The 13,361-nt window shown below is 41.3% G+C and overlaps 1 long non-coding RNA gene across 1 annotated transcript in view; it reads right to left on the bottom strand.

Annotated features, from left to right (window-relative positions):
* The window catches only part of LOC110348756 (uncharacterized), a 201,044-nt gene extending 188,148 nt beyond the window's left edge, over positions 1-12,896 (bottom strand). Inside the window, exons 1-3 of the long non-coding RNA XR_015450849.1 lie at positions 9,702-12,896; positions 6,363-6,503; positions 4,031-4,117 (exon numbers count right to left, since the gene is read on the bottom strand). This is a non-coding gene — a long non-coding RNA (uncharacterized LOC110348756). The remainder of the gene's footprint in view (positions 1-4,030; positions 4,118-6,362; positions 6,504-9,701) is intronic.
* Positions 12,897-13,361: the final 465 nt, after the last annotated feature.

Raw genomic sequence — 13,361 nt, 5'->3', positions numbered from 1 at the left:
TCTTCTGGGATTCTACTTAAACACATAAGAATATCTGATGTTTTTACATGTGTCCCTGAGGCTCTGTTCATTTTAAAATATTTTCTCTTCCAATTCTTCAAACTGAACAATTCTTACTGTTTTGCCTTCCAGTTCCCTCTCTCTGTCCTCTGCCATCTTAAATCTACTGTTAAATATCTCCAGGTATTATTCATTTCAGTTTTCACTTTCCACTTCTAGAATTTACATTTGTTCTTTTTTTTTTCATCTCTATTCATTTCCCAAAATTGCCTATCTGTTTGCTCTTTTAATTCTCTGACTATAATAGCTGCTTTAATGTTTTCATTTTCTGACTTGAATATCTGTGACATCTTGGGCTTACTTTTTACTGTCTGCTTTTTTCATGACTAAGGATCACATTTTTCTGTTTCCTTATATGTCTAGCACCTCTAAATTGGAAACCAGGTCTTGTAACTAATACATAGTAGTAGGGTCTTACTGTATACACAGCTGGATTTTTTTTATTTTCTCCTGAGCCATATTGATTCTGCAGTTCAAATTACTGGCTAATCATCTTGAATTTGTGTATGTTTAATTTTATGATTTGTTATAATGGATCTCTGGAAAGTCCAGTGTTTCTTAAGCACCTCCAATTTTGTTGGCTTCAGCTTCCAAACTTCACATCACACAACATTATTTCCTCTGTTAAAATGTTTTTTCAAGGGGAAACCCATTTTCTGGTCCCCCTCTTGTCTCTCTTAGACAGAAGCTATCCTTCTCTCAATAAATTTTCCTATACCATTTTTTTTTTTTTTTTTTTTTTTGGTACCAGGGATCGAACCCGGTCCTTGGGCTTTCGTAGCAGGTGTTGAAACCACTGAGCTAAATCCCCGGCCCTAAATAATTAACATTTAATAATCTTTTTCTTTCTTTTTGTTTTCTTTTGAACTGGGGATTGAACTCAGGACCTTGCACTTGCAAGGCAGGCACGGTGCCACTGAGCTAAATCCCCGGGGAAATTTTCCTATTCTTAAAAAAAAAAATGTTTTTTCAAAAATCTTCTCTCAAGTGTTAACTAAGCAGCTATATAACTTGGGGAGGAGAAGACAAAGCATCTGGGCACCGCAGAACATACCTGTAATCCCAGGTACTTGGGAGGCTGAAGCAAGAAGATTACAACTTCTTCAAGGCTATCCTGAACAACACAGTGAAATGCTGGCTCAGAATAAAATAAGCTGGATCTGGGGATGTAGCTCAGTGGTAGATCACTTACCTCACACAAGCAAGGCCCTGGGTTCAATCACCAGCACCTCAAAAAATAAAAAGACTTAATGCTTTCTCTAGTACTAGTGAATACTGATCTACACAGACCCATTTTTATCAACCAGGAACTACCTTTTAGGTTGAAAACAGGACCATATTATCCATTTGCACTATTAAAACCACTATGCAGAACAACTGTGTTACACAGTTGGTTGAATTGGTAGTGCCAAAAAAAAGAGATATGTCTACCTCCAAATCCCCAAAACCTGTGAATATGGCCTTATTCAGGAAACTGGTCCTTGAAAATTCAAGATCTTGAGATAAGATCATCTTGGATTATCCACACGGCCCCATACACAATGACAAATGTCTGCGCAAGAGACAAAGAAGAAGGACACAGGGAAACAAGAACAAGATCATGTGGAGATGGAGGCAGAGACCGGAGAATGGGGAAGAACCGAGGAAGGGAGTACTGCCCCAGAGCCTAAGGAGAGAGTGCAGCCCTGCCAGCTCCTCAACCTCAGACTTCCGGTCTCCATAACTGTGAGAGCACAAATTTCTCATTTTAAGCCACTTCACTTGTGGTAATTTATTAGAGCAGACACAGATTAATACAAAGGAAACTAACATATATGTTCCCGGAAAAAGGCTGACACACCAGCCACACTGGATTCTTCCTGATCCTTTCTGTTAAGATTTGGTTTCCTGCAAGTTCATAGTTTCCTTTTGCTAGAACCTGCAGCCGGCCATCAGACCATGCTACTATTTGGATGTATTTTGTCCCCAGAAGGTTCACATGCTGGAGAATTGGTCCCTAATTTGGTGGTATTAAGAGACAGTAGAATCTTTAAGAGGTGAGGCCTAAGCAGGGTATGATGTGAACCCCTGTAATCCCAGAACTCTAGGAGGCAGAGAGGCAGGAGGATCCTAAGTTCAAGACCAGTCTGGGACAACTTAGTGACTTAGTGAGGCCCTGTCTCAAAACTCAGAAATAAAAAGAGCTGGGGTGTAGTTCAGTGCTAAGGCCCTGAGTTCAATCCCCATGCCAAAAAAAAGAAAGTTGAGGGTGAGGCGGCCTAGTGGGAAGTGGCTAGGTCCCAGAGGACAGTGCTCTGGGAAGGGGTTAGGACTCCTCTTGTGGACTGAGTTAGTACTCAAGAGTTCAACTGGTTATGACAGAGTACGCGTGGCCCTGCGGGCTTCCTGTCTGGCCACCTGACCTCTCCTTCCTGCACACGGTGTCACATGATGTCATATGCCACGAGTGACACAGACAAGGGGGCCACCGCCAGGGGCTGATCACATGCAGCTGGCAGAGCTTGCACTTCCAGCCATCAAAGCTGTGAGCTAATTAAACCTCTTTACTTTGCAAAGCACCCGGCCTTGAGTTTCTTCTTAGCAAAACAGAAAACATACTAATACAGAGGAGGTAGGTATATTTATGGGAAAACAGAAGAAAAAATTTTAATTGAGTGAATTAGAAAACACTTAATTTTCCTGCTGATTAGTAAATGATTACCATATGCTTGCATTGCAGCCTACATGGTATAGCTGAATGCTTTCAGCTGCAAGATACTGGAAAATCCCAAACCAAAATAGCTGTAGCCCCATGAACATTTACTCTCTCACATTCTTGAAGAGCAAAAGGTTGGAGGGTCAGAGTCAAGGTGATACAAGTGACACCGGTTACTTTTTAAGTCTGCCAGGTCATCCTTAAACTAATCAGGCACCACACCTTCAACCTGAGAGTGGGTCAACTTCCCTGAGGTCCACAAAGGGATGAGTGGAAATGATTAGAGGTGCTCCAATGAAGGACAAGGAAGAGGACAGGTGACAGAAGGTACTGACTATAAATGACAATGCAATAATACCAAAGTGCCCCATCTCACCCATTTTAAAATATAAAATACACGCAGCCCTTGGCGAAGATTCCTCCCCTGACAATTATACCCTCTTCTTCCCCCTCATTTGAATTTCAGGTTTATCATTCCCTTGTTTCATTTTATTTTTAAAATATATGTTTGTATGCCTAAGCAACATGCTATATTATTTTGTATATTTTTAAACTTAACATAGATAGGACCATACTATGGATACTATTCTGCAACTTATTTGCATTATTGATTACCATATTTGTAAGCTACATCCACAGGAATATTTGAAGTTCACATTTTCACTGATGTATGTCAGTGTATACATGGACCATGATGTCTTTATTCATTTTCCTGTTTGTGAGCATTTTCGTTTTTGTTTTTGTTTTTGTTTTTGTTTTGGTACTGGGGGTCGAACTCAGGTCCCTGCACTTGTGCAGCAGGTGGTGAAACCACTGAGCTAAATCCCCCGCCCTCAATTTATTTATTTTTTTTATTTTTATTTTTTATTTTTGGTACTGGGGATCGAACTCGGGACTTCCCGCTTGCAAGGCAGGTGGCAGAACCACTGAGCTAAATCCCCAGCCTCAATTTATTTTTTAAACTCTGCAAAGAAATCTGTTGTGGACATTCTCAGCATATGACTGCATATTTGTGAGAGAGTTGCTTCTAGGTACATAAATAGAAGAGTCATTATTGAATCAAAAGGTATATATATATCTGTGCAGAGACCTAGAGGAGGGGAGAGAAGAAATGAAGGGAAGCAGCCCCAACAGGGGGCATCTAAACACACCGACTTCTCAGCATAGGACCCTGATGAATGGACTTGGTTTTTTCCCTGCTGTTTTCAAATACCTCCTTCTCCTGTCCATAGCATGGGCCAGATTCCTAGGAAAAAAGATAAGAGTGCACCTCACCTAAGACAGAGTGGGCGGGGACTCCATCCAAACTTCACTGTGACAAATCTTCCTGCAATGGTTCTCAGTCAAGGCCAGTAGTGCCACCTGGAGGCAGACAGAAACATGTGGTGGTGTTTCCAGTGGTCTCCCTGCTTGGATCTTAGCAAGGAGATCTGAGGATGCTGAGCAGCCTCCACACACAGGGTGGGAACTGTCTGGCCTGAAAAGCCAGCTGTGCCCCTGCTTGGAGACACTGTCACTCTGGGAGGCCAGGGGAAGCCTGCAGTGTACATCAGTGTGGCCCCAGCTCCAGACTGGGCCCTGGCAGAGGGGCCTGATACACACTGCTAGGGAAGAACATGCGGGTGGACATAGATCCCAGGCACCAGCTCTGAACCCAAGTATCTGCTGCAAGCATGCTCTGAAAACCAGATGTTCACTCAGCAGGAAAAAGCAGACTAGGACGCTGGAGGGGAAAGACCTCCTTTGGGGAGGAGAGAGGGAAGTTTCTGTAGACGTAAGGAAACATTTTTGTTCTCACTTCCTGGACGCTATTGAATGTTGTGTCATCTCACAGGGAGAAGCAGAGCAGGGTGAGAAACACACAGGTGCTCAGATGCTGCAAGGCAGCCCAGACCCGAGCACCCTGTTGTTTGTGACCACTGATGAACATGGCAGGGCAGAATGCTCCAGGGTGCCTGCTGACGTGGGCTTTCAAGAGAACACAAGAGTTGGTGCCAAGACCGGCTTACAGGTGGGGAGCACAAGTGACCAGGAGCTAGACTTTCCAGCTCGGGGCACTGTGGCCATACGTCAGTCCGACACGAGTGACTCTGAGTGGTCAGACTTCTCGAAGTCTCAGCTTCTCATCTACAAAATGAGAATGAAGATATCTTCCCGAGAAGGTTGCAGGGGGATTAAATGAGATACGGCAAGGAAAGCACAAAATGCACTGCTCGGTGCTTAGTAAGCCCTTATTAGTATCATCATTACTAACTCTTTGAAAAGCAGCCCCAGACAAACAGCCAGTCATAAAGCTGCTGACCACCTCGGGGAAAAGAATAGATGTTCTGCCATTTGACTGGAGGACGTGAGCAGACCGGGAGAACGCCACGTTCTCAAGAGACATAAATGAAGTAATTTTATTCTGCCTCTAAGTCATTTTGTTCCCTGGCTGAACAAGGCAGTGTTGTGACTCACACTTTAAATTATAATTGTGCTTCTATATCCCTCTAGTGATAAATATTTCATTTTTAGCCCCTTTTTTTTTCAAAAATGAAGGTCTTCCACCCCATTTCTTCCCATTCAAAGGTTATAACCCTCCCAAAAAAAAAAAAAAAAGCTCCATGGGCTCCCTGAACCCCAGGCCTTTGCAGGTGTTTTGCTTGACCAAGAACTGGGTTCGTGTTTTATTCCAATAACCTCAAACATCGACACTAACAAAAACACTTGGCATCTGTTTCCTGTTGAAAATGTGTTTCAGAGCAATATTTGCAAAACCCACTTCCCAACCATTGCTCTTAGATTTGATTGAGCAACAGTGAAACATGACATCTAAACATCCAAATCAGAGTGACAAGCTGTTCCAGGGCTGTGTAGGGCCCGATCCTTTATGCTTTGAAGTGTATGAGTACAAAGCTACAGAAACTACTTCTCCAGCGGATCCAGCACATGTTCTCTCCTCTTGTGCAGAGACAGTATGTTCCTGTTTTCCTGACTCAAATCTCAGCTGAGGTTCCCTTCCACACATGTTGGGGAATAATCCAAACATTGATGAGTTAACCTTTTAGTAAAGATGATGTGACATTAGACAAATCAAGGTACTTCATGGTAGGAGGAGGGCAGGGAATAGTTTCACTTTTTTAAAAAAATCAAACTCAGATCTTCATTCAGAACCTGAGAAAATCCTCCCTTAGAAATCTGGTGGGCAGGCCAGCAACTTCCACACGTCCAGTGGCATAGCCACCATGTTTGATCCAAAGCAAATCCACTACTAGTAAGTATTACTGTGTAGGTGGAGTGGGCTGAATAACAGCTCCCAGAGACTCAGACTTCCGAGTATGATCTCCTCTGAGCCTGCCTGTGTAATAAAGGTTTTTCTCCACCTCCAAAAAAAAAAAAAAAACAGCTCCCGGAGATATCAGGTCCTAATCCCAGGAACCTGTTAACTGATATGGAAAATGGATCCTTGCAGGTACAAATAAATTAGAGATCCTGTGGGGAAGATTATCCTGGGTTATCTGGAGGGCCCTAAATGCTATTACAAGTGACCTTATAAGAGACAGGCAGAGGCAAAAGGAGGAGGCCATGTGGCCACAGAGGCAGGGATCGAGAGAGAGGTGCCACCCACCAGAAGCTGTTGATAGTGACCACCACTCCTTGTAGGGGGCAAGGGATGGATTCTTCCCTGGATCTTCTAGCGGAAGTACAGCCCAGCTGACACTGTGGTTTCAGCCCATTCAAATCCACTTCAGACCTCAGGCCTCCAGAACTGAAAAGAATAAAAGTCTGCTTTGTTTTGTTTTGTTTTTTAAGCCAAGCACATTTGTGGTAATCTGGTACAGTGGTCGTAGGAAAATAATATCATGTATAAACAAAAGACAAATCACAATAGAGTCAAGAATTTAACAGTGAAAAGAATTTAATCCAATCCTCCCGCTGACCCTGTTTCACAGATTAGGAAACTACCCAGGGGAAGCCAAGTGGCATAATAAATCTACACACGGTGAGTGACAGAGGTAGGACACGGTCTTTCAAGTCTCATGCTCTTTCTTAAGAAGGGAAGTCAAACCTTTGGCCTGAAGGGTACCTTCCCAACCTTCCCAGGATATTTCCAGCGCTGACTGAGATTGTGTGATTCGGTGGCCACCCTCCCCATTTGACTATTCAAGTTTAAAGTAATTAACATTAAATTAAAAATTCAGTTCCTCATCTACCTACATCACCTTCCAAGAGCCCAACACTCACAAGTGACACAGAGCTACTAGATTCTATGGTGCAGACATATAACAAAGGTCTGGACAGTGCTGGACCAGACACACATCGGGCCCAGCAGACTTTTCCCCAGATTTATAAACTCCATGTTCAGTTTATTTATAAAGCATCCCCAATGCCTAGTACCCTGGCCGGAAAGGCTTGGGAATCCAGTCAGGACTGCAGTGAAGGTACCAGAGAGTTCAGCCCCTCACAGTTCTCCTTCCTGAGTAGGGCTTTCCTGTACTCTCGGGAATGCTGCAGTATTGACACTGACGCTTTCCTGGCTGGGCCCAGGAACAATACAGAGAGGCTGAGCACAACCATGCAGTGGGTAGCACTCTTTTTAATTTTTTAACTAGCTGTGACATTTTTTATTAGTACATGTTTGCTGTACATAATGTTTACAATCCTTGTGTAAAGTTGGTACACGTATAACATGTTTTCATTGCTTTTCTCATCTCTTTCCCCTCCCTCCATCTCTCGATCCATTTCCCATTTGAGAAAGATCTACCTCCCTGTTTCCTACCGCCTGTCTTATTTTGCTCCCTACCTATAACTTGGTTTCTCCTATGAGAGAAACCATGCTATGTGAGATTCCACCTTACCCCAGAAAGAATGACCATCATCAAGAAATTAAATAATAACAAGTGCTGGAGAGGTTGGGGGGTCCTTCTATACTGCTGGTGGAAGGTACATTAGTACAAACACTATGGAAATCAGTATGGAGATTCCTCAAAAACTAAAACTAGAAATTCCATTTGCCCTAGCTATTCTCCATCTAGGTATCTTCACCAAACAGTTAAAGACATCGTATCACAGTGATTCATGCACATCCATGTTTATAGCAGCACAACTCATAATAGCTAATCTTTGACATAGATAAAGAAAATGTGGTTTTTATACCCAACAGAGTACTACTCTGCTATAAAGGATAAACTTGAGACATTTGTGGGAAAATGGATGCACCTTGAGACCATAATGTTAAGTGAAATAAATCAGAATCACAAGGTATCACTCTTCTGAGACTCTCCTGGACCTGAGTCATGCTTCAGGTGAGTCTACAGAGCCCACAGAGCCCTAGCATGCAGGGCTACTCCCAGCTTGGTCTCAAGGGATGTCCTCTTGGGATTCCAAGAGAAGTCTAACACATAGGATCTCTGCTCCTCCTAGAAAGTTCCAACTAATATTTGTACAGTCCCTTATAGTTTAAAAGCAATGCCATGGTCTCCTTTGACTCACACAATTGGTGAGGCAGATTCCCTTGTGGCAGATGAGAAACTGAAGCTCCAAGGGGTGAGGTGATTTGACTTGCCAAAGACGTGTAGGGAGGCCAAGACTCCAGGTAAAAATTATCACTCTAAGGCTTGCCTTTCACACACACACCCTTCCTCTTCCTCCCTGTACGACACATAGATGCGTGGCCCAGCTTCTTCTTAGGCACACAGCTGGGTCTCACTTACTTGTGGCGCATGCTTCAGGCAATCAAAAGGTCCCTATGCTCAGTTTTTACATCTCGCTTTCTTCCCAGGGGAGGCTGAGAAGATCAATCAAGTCCCAAGAGAAATGAGACAAATGTTTGGAATCACGCTTTCAAGTAGTCAACTCCAGAAATACAAGAATTTTGTACAAATTAACTCACTGCGGTTCCTTATGCTGAAAAGGAAGGTTATGTATCTCAATTGAGACGGGGTTTGAAAGGCATTTGTCTGCATATGGTCAAACGCAGGAGTTTCAGTTTCCCCCCACTACACACACACACCTCCAGGTTCCCAAAGACATTCGCACAATGATAATTTCAACTCTACCCTTCACACTATATGGGATATAGGCTCATCTAATCCACACCACAAGTCTCTGAATGAGTTGCAATAATTACTTCCATTTCACAGCTGAAGAAACTGAGGTTCTGAGAGTTTAAGTAAACATCATGCCCTCTATCACCTCAGCTCCTAGGTGGCAGAGGTGGGGTTTGAATATAAATCTGATTCCAAACTCCTAACCATGGTGCCGTTCTGTCTCTCAAGAAAGTCTGAAAAGAACAATATAGATTCGTAGGAATTTTCATGAAGAATAAGGGCCTGGGGAGGAAAAAAAGCCTTCAAAATAGTGACAAGTAAGCTTCTAGGTGGACGTGCGTATTTCGTATTTGACCACAGTCCTCCTCCACACCTGGGATTTGCAGTGCCAACATTTTTTTTAAAGGCCGCCCTTTGTCTTCAGCACAAAAACAGAATTCTTCACAGTCAAAAAGACCAAAATAAATCTCAAGCATTTAAGAACCAGCAGTTCAGCCTTTTTCTCAGAAAAGTACGTATTCTGACAAGTTATATTTCTAGATGAAATTGCTTCTTGACTCTAAGAATCTAGGATTCTTCTTTAATTATTATGGAAATCTTCTAAGCATCCATTAAAGAGAGAAAAATATACTAAACTGTACTCGAGCTATCGTTCAGTTTCAACAGTCAATCAACTCATGGCCAATCTTGTTCTGTCTAAACCCCCACACCCAGTTTGTTTGCGGTGTGTATTTTGAAGTAAAATTCCACACATCTCTTGTTTCCCTTGTAAATACTTCAGTGCATCTTCAACTGATAAGGACATTCTTTAAAACATAATCACAATGTCATTATCACACTTAACAAAATTACAGTCATTTCTTAACATCACCTGAAACCCAATCATACTCAGACTTCTCCAAAGGCCTCAAAAATACCTTTTTTCTGTTGGTTTCTTCCCATCAGAACCCAGATTCACGTTGCTCTACATCTAAGGAGTATCCCTCCCTCCCGTTATTTGCTAAAGCAACTGGGTCATGTGTCCTATACGGTGTCATGCATTTTGGACTTCTGTGGTGGCCATGTGACTTGTTCCTCTAGCTCTCAGACTTTTGTAAACAGGAAGTTAACACTAGAGGCTTGATTAGATTCAGGAAAATATGACAGTTATTTCATTTTTTTAAAAAAGGAAGCGCATAATATGCAGTAGTCTCACTTGTAATGCTTTATGAACTCTAAATGTGATCAGTGTGTTCAGGGTTCATTGGTCTCGGTTTTTTTGTTAGTTTTTTTAGTTTTTTTAGTTTTTTTGAGATAAAGTCTCACTAAGTCACTAAATTCCACAGGCTGGGCTCAAACTTGCAATCCTCCTGCCTCAGGTTCCCAGGATGCTGAAAGTACAGATATGCACTATCCAGCCTGGGTGGATTCATCCATTTTATGGCGCTCCATCAACCTTTCTCTTCTACCTAATGGGTTTCAAACAGCCACTGATTTTAAACATCACCGATGTGCTTTTGTATTGGGGCTGTAAAATAGTTCTTTCCTATCAGTCTTTCTGTGTTTATTAGCTAAAATTCTTCAAGGAAGAATTTTCCCATTTTCAGCAATAAAAAGGAATAAAGTGTTGATACATGCTGTAATACAGATGGACCTTGAAAATATTATGCAGGGTGAAAGAAGCCAATCACAACAGATCACCCATTGTTCTTCCCCATTTATATAAAATGTTCAGAATGGGCAAATGTATAGAGTCTGAAAAGAGATTAGTGGCCTCTAGGGCATGGGAGGCAGAGAATGGGGACTGGCTTCTGTGGGAGATAAAAAAAATATTCCTGAATTAGGTTGCACTGGTGTTTGTACAACTTTGTGATCATAATAAAAAACATGAAGTTACATGGATGAACTGTATGTTATGCAAATTGTTATCTCAAGAAAAATGTTAACAGAACTTCTCTGCAGTAAACCATTTGGCTATTTGGAATACGATGTATACACAAAAATATAGTCAGGATAAATATTTCTTTTCCTTCAGGGTAATGGTTGGACAAACTAGCAGCCTTCTGATGAAAATGTCTTTTAATGCGTCTTCCTGAACTAAAGGATATTTACATATTCAGTGTGATTAAATCCATTATATTCATTGTGGGTCACTTCTGTGCTTTCTGGCACAAGATGGCCTGGGCCCACCATGACATGTCCTGCCCAGGAGCAGGGATCAGCCATTTCTCCAAAGGTGCCATGTTTTCTTCTGGGGACAATGATACTTAGCACTGTCTGAGTGTGTCAAGTGCTAATAATGACTGAGTTCTCATTGTTTTAAGGCCTTTTCAATGGATAGAACTAGGAAATGCTCTCTCTTTTTTTTAGAAAGAGAAAAACAATCTTAAATTCAAGAGGCACTGTATTTCCAATTCAAATGTGATAGTCCACTGTTCTAATCTAGACTTTTTTCTTGTACTTTGTTGCTCTTAGGTTGAAAATCTTGGTTTCTAGTGATACTAATATAAAGTACTTTTTTATTAGATATATGTGATATTTTATAGATACAATTTTAAGATAACAATATTACTTTTATTATAACAAATAGTCTTATATTTTTTGAAGTTTTTCCATCTTCAGAATGTATCTCCTAAGGATGCAGACTCAAAATATTGTGTTTGAACCTTTGAAACAGTAATCCTTTTCTCTCTGCAGTTATAAAATCAACTAGAAATATACTTAAGAGTTATTTATTTCAGTTCATTTCAGTTTTAGGGATTTCTTTTTCCTTTATGGATATATATAGTCTCACTATGTAGTCATATACTTGTACATGAAAAATCTCCTTCATTCCTTTCACAGCTGCATTGTACACCATTATTTATTCAACTCATGGCCAGCTGGTGGACAGAGAACCCTTCTTATTCTAATTGTAAATATCTAACAATGTAAGCACTCATAGAAAAATAGGGAAAAATAAATTTTAAAGTATACAGGCTAACAACTAATTCAACACTTAATGTATTCATTCATCCATTAAAGCTTAATTCTCCCAGTTAAAAAAGATTTACTGAGCACCAACCATGAACCAGCCACTAAGAGCTACAGATACAGACATGAACAAAAATGTAATGTGTCTGCCACAGGGGTTTCAGTCGAGATCACCCCAATTCTGTGTGTCATGGACAGACTGCTAAGTTGTCTGCTATTTGGACTAAACAATACTTCTAGCAGGTGAAACCATCAAAGTCACTTGTATGATCTCTAGGTAATTTTCCACTTTATTTTATTTTTGTATCTGCTTTAAAAAGATACCTTTCCAGGCTGGGGATTTAGCTCAGTAGTTCCGCTGCCTGCCTCAAAAGCACAAGGTCCCAAGTTTGATCCCCAGCACCAAAAAGAAAAGATGCCTTTCCCTATTTTGGCACAATCCAATTAGCAGATCAACAATCAGGGGATACTTGAAAATTTGGATGCTATTTGTGCAGAGAAAACACCCCAGGGAAACCCAGCCAGATCTAAAGCTGTCTGTATGGAATTACAGGATGCTCCTTGCCTGCTCAGTTCTCCACCCTCTAGAGCAGAAAAGAAAACAAATGCCCTGAGAATTTCATAAGGGCTTTCCTCTGGGGGCTAAGTGACTTTGCCGTCATATTCAATATGACAACATGCCATATTAACATTTCCTCAATGTATTACATCACCAATAAGGACCTTCCTCCAAAATTGCAGTACAAAGCCATTTCAGGGAAGTGCTTTAAAAAACTTAAAAATTAACTAGGGAAAAAAGGCTAAACTACAAATGATGACAAGAGTGAAAGAAGGTCATTAACCCCAAAGAAGTAATCATCCTATGGATGGTAGTTACATCAAAAATGATCTGAGTCAGTGCTTTTCAAATTTTTATATAACACAAATCATCTGGGGATTTTGCTAAAAGACTGCATTTCCAGTAAACTCTGCCAGATGATGTTGCAGATGCTGGCCCATGGACCACAGTTGAGTAGCAAGGGACCAATTGGACAAGGACATTTGAGAAGAGGTTGCTCCCTTAGGACTTCTCTACTTGGGCAAGGGATTTACCTTGGTGGTGCCGCCACCTGCCTCACAAGCACAAGGTCCTGAGTTCGATCCCTGGTACCAAAAATTAAATAAATAAATAAATAAATAAATAAATAAATAGGACTTCTCTATTTGCCACACCCTCCCACCCACCATCCTCCCTACCCCTTTCACTCTACCTTCACCCTTTGGAGTGAGGAGTTAGTCCTCCAACTGTATAAAATACAATCATTCCTAGTGGGCAGAGTCTTTTTAAAATTTCATGTACAGGATATATTACTGGTAATATGACTCATTAGATCATCTGAAATCCCTCGTGTTACAAAGCCACCTAAAAATAATAGATAGTATATGTCAAAGTGTGTTTTTAAGGCATAATGGAACTCACAGAAAAGTAAAGAAAATTCTTGGAGGCTGAAAACAGAGAGAACTGCAAGCTAGAGGGGTAAGTGCACCAGCACTGAGTTTAAGAACTGAGGTTTTCACTCACACACTGGGAAAAGATGGAAGATGCTGGGTCTGTGAGGAATAGTGTAGGAAATAACAATACCACA

Source organism: Heterocephalus glaber, unplaced genomic scaffold (assembly GCF_053883595.1).
Source record: "Heterocephalus glaber isolate CG9 unplaced genomic scaffold, H.glaber_assembly_v1.0 deba00000071, whole genome shotgun sequence".
Lineage (NCBI taxonomy): Eukaryota > Metazoa > Chordata > Mammalia > Rodentia > Bathyergidae > Heterocephalus > Heterocephalus glaber.
Note: the sequence above shows the minus strand (reverse complement) of the source record. Positions and strands in the feature narration are given on the sequence as shown.